The sequence below is a fragment of the Melopsittacus undulatus genome, chromosome 19 (genome assembly GCF_012275295.1).
Source record: "Melopsittacus undulatus isolate bMelUnd1 chromosome 19, bMelUnd1.mat.Z, whole genome shotgun sequence".
Classification (NCBI taxonomy): domain Eukaryota; kingdom Metazoa; phylum Chordata; class Aves; order Psittaciformes; family Psittaculidae; genus Melopsittacus; species Melopsittacus undulatus.
The window spans coordinates 4,786,571-4,794,756 of record NC_047545.1 but is presented as its reverse complement, the minus strand read 5'-3'; positions in this window follow the sequence as shown (position 1 = coordinate 4,794,756).

Sequence of the window (8,186 nt, the reverse complement as noted above, 5' to 3'; positions counted from 1 at the left end):
CCCTTTTAACATGTGCTACCCCCCAGTTAACATGGGTTACCTCCAGTTAACACACATGACCCCCTCCATTTGACCCCACTGAACACAATGACCCCAAATTAGCACCTATTATAGTTATGTCATTGTAACTTAAGGCACATTACTCTCATTTAAGGCACATTATGGTATTTAACGAGCAGAGCATCCGTGTCCCTGACAGGGAAATGCCTGTTCTTTAAAATCACAACCATCCCACCCCAGTCCGTCCTGAGAAAAAGATGACTTTTAGTCCTTTTTTCACTGAAAAAATAGACGGAAACTCCCTAAATCCCATGGTGAGGGTGGGCACAAAGTCCCGTGCTTGTAGCTTTGGACCCACAAAGGTTCCTGGTGGGGGGGGGTTTGGGGAATGGAAAGCAAGGTCTGTTTATGTTCCCCTCTGCTGCCCACCCGCAGGCCTGACAGCCCCCGTGGCCCAGTCAAACCTTCACGCTCCAAGCTCCACTGTGTAAATAGTTTATGAAGCATCTTTTGAGGCTCATAAATCTCGGCAGGCACACACGGACACAGCGATCCCACTGCCAGCCTGTCCGGAAAACAACAGCACAAAGTGAAGCTTTAATGCTTGGAAAATCTGACTCCTCCAAGAGCAAGGGGAAGAAAACCAGAAAGGAAACAACAGCGAGAAGCTGGCTTGGGCCGGGGCTGATTTTGGGTGTAATTTCTTTGGTTTTCATAGTGTAAATGGGAGATTTTCTGGTTCTTGCTTTTAAGCCCCAGCTATACAAATCCCAGCTCTCCAGTGACGTCCTGGCTTCATGTGTTTGGGTTTTAGATGGAAAAAGGAACCAGTAGGAAATAGGATGCTGAGAGTGCTCAACCTCCGCGCTCCGGTTGTGCTGCTCAGATTTGCCTCCCAGTAAAAAGAGGGGGAGAACAAACCCAGCCTGGCTCCAAAGAGGAAAACATGAAATCAAAGTGAGGACAAAAGTGTGGGGTTTGCAAGTCTTAAAAAGAACCAACCCCAGCCCCATGTGGGTGATGATTTGGAAGTGGATGATCTTAAGGTCCCTTCCAACCTTCAAACTATTCTATCATTCCATGATTTCTCTCCTTATATCTGTACCAGATAATAGTTGCTTCAGCTGTTGTGGGGTTTTGCCATGAGGGAAGGCAGGAGCTCAGTGATAGTTCCATGTTCCCTCTCCCTGCCCCCCTGGACAAAGCAGGTTTCCAAAGCACGGGGGGTATCTGCCTGCAGGCTCAGGAAATCATGGAATTTACAGGGCTGGTTCAGGCACCTTCACACATCCAGAAGGACAAACGCAGGGATGGAGGATGGAAACCTGAAGCTTGCAGGTTCCAGCTGCTCTTTCCAGGGTTTTGGTGTATCTGAGCATTGTCTCCTCCCTTCCCAATGTGCAAGGTTCTGCTGAACAGGGCTTGGTGAGGATTTGTTTCTCCCAAGCTCTGCCTCTCCTCTTGGCTTCCCTATGGTCTCTCTGCAGAGCTGAAGTCCAACACTGCTCCAAACCCTCCATTTTCAAGTTCATATCGCACTGATTTCCCATGAGGAGCAGCCTTTCTCTCACCTCTTGGGGAAATGCCCTTTCAACTGATCATCATCTCATCAAGATCTCCCCTTCTCTGCTTTTTGGACCCAAAAGCATGAGCTGGGAACACTCCAGCCTGCCTCCTACCACCTTTAGGGAAAGAGAGCAGAGATGTGGGGTCAACTGGGGTGTTTTCACATCTTCACTGTGAGGCACTGATGCAACTCCTTGTGCTGGTACCTCCAATGGTGCACAGAGGGGGAAAACCCACTTCATCCAGGAGGCAGCAAGCCCCAGAAGCCGGATTGTGACTTCCCAGCACAGTCTCCCAGCCCCGGGCCCCTGTGGCGCAGCCATCCAGATGTTTCCCTTGATCAAGTCCCCCCCTTACAGAGTTCCCCAAGTGTGGTGTCAGCTTTCCCATCTCCTAACGAAATCAGCCTGTGTGGGGCTCCACGTCACCCACAGCCCTTCCCCGGGACATGGCTGCACCGAGGGGAAGCCTGAATGTGAGATTCACATGCTCCAGTTTTGGACCTGTTGGCACTGACTGCAGGAGAGGACCTTCCCAGCACTGGATGAAGCTGGAACTGGACTGTAACAGGAGCCATCGATCCGTGTTTCTGCTCTCCTGGCCACTTCTTGCAGGCACAGGGAGTTGGAACTAAATGACCTGAAGGTCCTTTCTAAGCCAAACCATTCTATGATCCCGTGACTTTTGTCCTGCCAACCCCATGTCCCCTCCTCAAGGACCATGGCTGAAGCCTGTCTGGGTGCAAGCTCCTAACACCCCAGCCCTGAATGCTCCAGCACAACTAAACCTCATCTTTCGGTCGCCCTTTTGAAGGCTGCAGAATGATTTGGGGGATGAGGATAAGGTCAATATTCATACATCTGCCCCCTCAAGGGCTGGCTGGGCTCAGGGTCCCTGCTGCTCCCTCAAACAGATCTTGGATCCCAGAGAGGGATAAAGCTGATGGACCTGTCTGGCCTTCACCTGCCGAAATAGCCCAAAGTGCACAAGGAGAGTCAGTGACCCTGATGCACAGGGAATTCATTGGAGATGTGTGCCCAGTGCTGCTGATGGAGGAAACAATCACGTCTCTGTGAGCCCTGCTGGGCTCCCAGCTGATTTTCCTCATGGAAACACCCTGGGGTCAGGACAGACCTTTGAAGAGCCCAGCTCAGGGCTCAGTAGCAGGCAGGAAAACAAAGTGCATGTCCAGAGGTAGGGGCAGGGAGCCTGGGAGGGCACAGCCGTGTCCGCTGCCTCCATGCAATGGGGCTCCTCAACCTGCAACGGAAGCATTTTCCAGAGATAGGACCTGAACAGCAGCAGGAAGCTCAATAAAGGCCAATTATTCCCTGGTTTTCAAACGCGTGGCCTGGAGGCATCAGCCGCTGCCAGGAGCTGTGATGTTGGGGGCACAGAGGAGGAGGTTCATCACGTGCTGGTCCTGAGCGTCTCTTTGCCACAGGCACTGAAGCTTTCGTTAGAACTGTTCTTTCAGAGGCACCCTTGTCACCTCACACCCTTCCTGCACCAGGCTGCTGTTACCAACCCCTCCTTAATCCCACGCTGGTTTGTAGCCTGTCCAAAAACAGCCTTGTAAAAGGAATGGAGTTGTTTTCCATCCCTTTAACATCCTGATGCAGCCAGGGAGAGCCTGAGGTCAGAGCAAGGGCAGGACTGGGGCTGTGGGGCTGTGGGGCTGGGGGAGAGGAGCGTGGCCAGGTCCTCGTGGTGTGGCCACCCCTTGGATCTGCACCTTTGCACAGTATGAAGCCCTCGAAGCCTGCTGGGGATAGGTATGCATCCCTCCCCTTCTCCATCACTTGCTTTGGCTCTCCAGCCTGTGAAGCTGGTAAAAACTGTTTGCTTACAGTCTCTATAGGTGAACTTCTCTGAAGACCAAGCTGCAGCCAGGGCAACAATTCTGGTAACTATTAAATGAGCAAAAATCAAATGTACTACTCTATGTGACAGCCTGTTCTCCAGTAAGACAAAGACGTACAAACGCCTTATTGCTTCCTTGTCCTTGTTCGTTTCAGTGGGAAGGAGCTTCTCCTGGGGCAGGGGCAAATGACGCCATCCATAGACATCCATGCTGATGTGTTTCTTCAGCTCATTGTAGTACTTTACCCGGTGGGAATCAGCTCTCCAGTTGCTGACTACCTTGGGTGGCAAGAGGGATGCACATGGGCAATATGAGGTGGAAGATTCTACATTTCCAGGCCTTCTAGCAGCAGAAGTGTCCAGCTCGTGGGACAGAGCTGGAGCTCACATCAAGTGTACCCAGGTGCCTCCTGCAGACCTGGGAGTGCTCCAGCACATGTGAGAGCAACAAAATGAACCATGGCACGAGGGATGTGGCCGTAACTCATGGTTTGCTCACCTTGGGATGATCCAGGCAGCCTGAGGTCCCACAGCTCCTCACCTGAGGAGGTACCAGCCATTCGAGTGCTCTGCCTAGAAGCTCCATGCTTGAGAAGCTGGGATTTGTTGCCCTTTCCCTGGAGCCAGCAGCACAAATGAAGACCCTGCATGTCCAGATGTCTCCAATGCAATTTTACTCAAGGCTGTAGAGAAGAAAAGAGAAGATTTGAGTTTCCCAGCACCATGAGAAGCTCTACATTGAAGGATCCTGAAGCACCAGAGAAGAGGCTTCAGGCAGGTGGAATATTCAAGCCTCCTGAGCCCCCAAAAACCAGGATCCCAAGGAATGTAAGCTTAGCAAGGGTAAGCAATGTGAATGAAACAAATGAGCAAGTGTGGGGAAGCTGTGGGAGAGCCACAGAGCTGTGGGTTGAGAACTCTTCTGAGTGGCACTTGTGACATGTGGTGACTGATTGCTTAGTCCTGAAGGTGATGTGAGATTGTAGCATGGATAGAACAAAGAAGCCTTTCAGGTAACAGACTTGGCAGGACCAAATGCAGTTGTCAGAAGGATTTAGTGGTTTATGATGAATAGACTCAGTAATCCCTGCATCTGAAGACAAATAATGCTGGTGTGGAGAAGCTTCCTGGTAACTGCCCTTGCTGACCTGGGGGATAATGTGATGGTGGAGCTTTGGATGCTGAGCTCTCACCCAGGTGAGCACAGGACAATGCAAGGGCTGAACCCCCTGTTCCAATGGGGCAGACATTGGTCTCTCTCATTGAGACCATTCACCTTCAAACAGCTCACCAAGAGCAGTTCACAACAATGGGTTTGTACACACTGGATTCATCTGTATCACTAAATAAATGGACCAGAGACTGGATTTTGTCCCTGAGGCTGGTGCCCATCATGACTCCCATCCCCACTGCCTCTCATGAAGCCACATCCAGGGCTTTTGCTGGGAATGTTCCCTACCCTGAGCTGTTCTTGGACCATGCCTAGATGCTGTTTGGCATAGGCTAAAATCATGCTGAGGTGTGCACAGTACAGATGATAATGGGACAGTGTTTAGACCTGTGCCCTGGCTCCATTTAGTTTCCCATTGCATACGGAGCATGTGAAGAAAGGCCTGTAGCTGAGGTGTGAGTTCTTGGATGCATTCATCCAATTGGATGACTTGTCTCAAGATATGACAGAGACTCCCAGAGGACAGGGCATGTCTCACAGCTCCATCAGCAATCTATTTCTGCTACTATCAAGACACTGAATGCTTGCATAAGAATTACCTGGGTAAACGTCTCTATGTACCTCCAGTTCCTTTGAAAAGCTTCTGACAAGTCTAGAAGGGACCAAACCACATTTCCCAGCTTCAGTTGCTTTGGGCAGAGTGCAATGAGTAAGAATAGGGCAAAGCAGTGGGAGGAATGCAGGATTCCTCTGAGAAGACTCACCAGGGAGCTCTGCCCAAGGCATTCACAGCCCTGGTCTCCAACAGCTCCCAGCTCAGTTCTTGCATAACATTTTCATTGAAGCTTTCCAGGAGCAAAGATGTTTTGGGAGATGATCATTAAAAGGCAATTATCAGCACGGATCCATCCGGAACATGCAGCTGAGCTTTGATGGGGAGGGTGAACAGGTCCTGTCCAAACAGGACGTCTGTTGATGCTCCCGTTTATCACCCGCAGCCTTTTTGCCTGTCCAGACATAAAATAAGTGTCAATAGGAACTCTCACTCTGCTGAATTTCCTGTGTGGCTTCCCAATACAAGGGAGGGGGATCAGGGGGATGGAAGGGGTCCGTTTTCCAGTGACCCAACCTCCAACCCCCAAACAGCAGGCCCTAACACGCTGAGCACGTTGTTTGTGCCTTGCCCTATAACCACATGTGCCCTGGTTGGCATCTGGCAATGGGCTCCTGGTCTTCTAGGCTAGACCCACCTCATGGCACAGCAGAGCAGATACAGGCACCAAGAACAACCTTAGCAATGGCTGATCCAAAGCTCTTGAATATCAGCAGGGAGACTGGGATGGGAGAGACCTGGGATGGGAGCACCCTGACCATCAGCAGTGCCCCAAACCCTGCATCCCCTTCACCATCTGCCTCCCTGGAGGGGGGCAGATCTCATCAGTCTCTTCCCCAGACTGCCCCATGGTTTTGCTCCATCTCTGTCATATCATTCAGCATTCAGCAGCCCCACAACTCCTCCCAGAGGGCACCAGCACCCTTTAGCATGGGTCTGACTCCTTGGAGGAGCCCAGGCCAGGCAGCCCCACTGCTGCTCCCCACAGGGAGTGGTGCAGGAAGGCTGGGAACTGTTTGCATTCCCAAGAACATTTCCTTCTAGAGAAAAGAAACAAAACCCCAAAGAAACCAACAATGACTTAATGCTGCACCAGGAGCTGAGCCACGCCAGACGGATGCCAGCACTAATGGCCCTATGTGCCCAGGCCAGGTTGCACACACACAGCATTGAAACGTTCCAGCATTCCTTGGGTGAGGACTCAGGTTGTGTTTCCCCTATCAGCTTTGGGAATCAGTGATGCTCCGTGTCTCCATGTCCATTCTGTGACAGTTTTTGCTCCCTTTCCTGAGGAAGGGCCCAACACATGGTGCTGCTCCCCCCGCACTGTCCCTGTCCTGCCCATTCCTTGAAATCATCAAGTGTCTTTCCCAGGTCAAGAGCCAAGATCCTACATTTCTCAGCATTTAGTAATCAGCATGTGATGGTGTCAGGGTAGGATTTCAGTGACTGTGAATAGTAACACCTCCAAAATCCATCTTGGTACAAACAATCCGAATAGACAGACGAGGGTACTTAAATAGAACAAAAGCTACAGGCGCACACAGAAACATGGGTGAGGGAGGGCCTGGCTTTTCCAAGCACTCATTCCCAGTGAACAAGCAGCCTGAACGCTGCCAACAGGCGGCTTTCGGGGTTAGAAACACTTCTTCCATCCCATGCCGGGTTTGGAAAGAGAAGAGGACAGAGGGAACAGCCACACAGCTCTGGGAACCTGGATCTCTCAGCCTCACACAAGCAGGTGGTGAGGTCACTTTTCCCCCACCCTTGAAGACTTTTCCAGCCTGTGCTTGGATATCCCAGGTGGCTTTGAAGTAAGGGACAATTGCTGTGAGGTTTGTTGGGGTTCGTGGAGCCCCATGGGCTGCTTCAGCCCCACTCCTCTCCCCAGCATCTAGAAAGGGCCCCAAATCCTCATGCTGAATGCCACCGAACAGCTTCACTGCTTCCCATGGCTCCTGTTCCTTTCCCAGCCCTACCTGCACTCCCAGCATCCTAGGAGGATGTGGACTTGGAAGAAGGGTGCTATGAAAGTGTATCCAGAGCTGCACAGCAGCCTGGGAGCAGAGGGCTCTGTTTGGTGAAGATGTTGTGAGTTAACCATCAGTGAATTTGGAATCCCACTGCCTCACTCCTTAGCTTGGCTCTGGTTTGCTCTTTGCCCCATTGCCTACAGCCTGTGACAATCGATTGTATCCACCCAGCATCCTCCTACCTGCTGGTCCTGTGTCCCCTGTGCCTGCCTCCCCACGGAGCCATCCCCTCTGCTCTCCTGGGACAAGTCCTGCAGGAATCTCATCACTGCTGTATCTTCACCTTCATCTTCACTCCTCCCCTGTTGGTTGACGTCCAGCTCAGAGGCTCTCCAGCACAGTCCCCTGGAGAGAACAAGATTTGACCACCTCTGTGTTCAAAGCCTTGCTCCACATCTGGGGAAGGCTCAGGGGAGCCTGCAAGACAACAGCTATTTCATAGGTTTGTACCTTTTCAGGCCAGGACAGATCACTTCATCCTCCAGCTGGGCCTGGAAGGACATCATTCACACAGGGACCAGCGCACTGGAACACACCACCCCAGCAGGTATCAAGGGAGATTTGGGAGCTTTTCTGTGGCTTTACAATGCAGCAGGTAAGGATCCAAGGGTTTTTCTCCTCTCTGAAAAGCTTCCGCACCCGCTACTCTCATCCCACAGCACCAGGGATGTGCTGTGTAACACAGCCATGGGTGCAGATGGCAAACCAGAGCATGTCAGGGCACTGCAGAGGCAGCTCCAGTGCTACCCGCAGCCCTGCCATTGCCCCAAGCCTCTGCTTCAAAACAGAAGGTAGATAAGATACTGCCTGCTAATGGCTTTCCATATAAATATTAGGACCTTCCCTCTCAACCAGTTTACTCTGTCCACTGACCCCCTCGCCAGGGTCACAGGGAATGGGAAACTGTGGGAGGTCCCCAAGGTTTATAAATGAGAGGGTT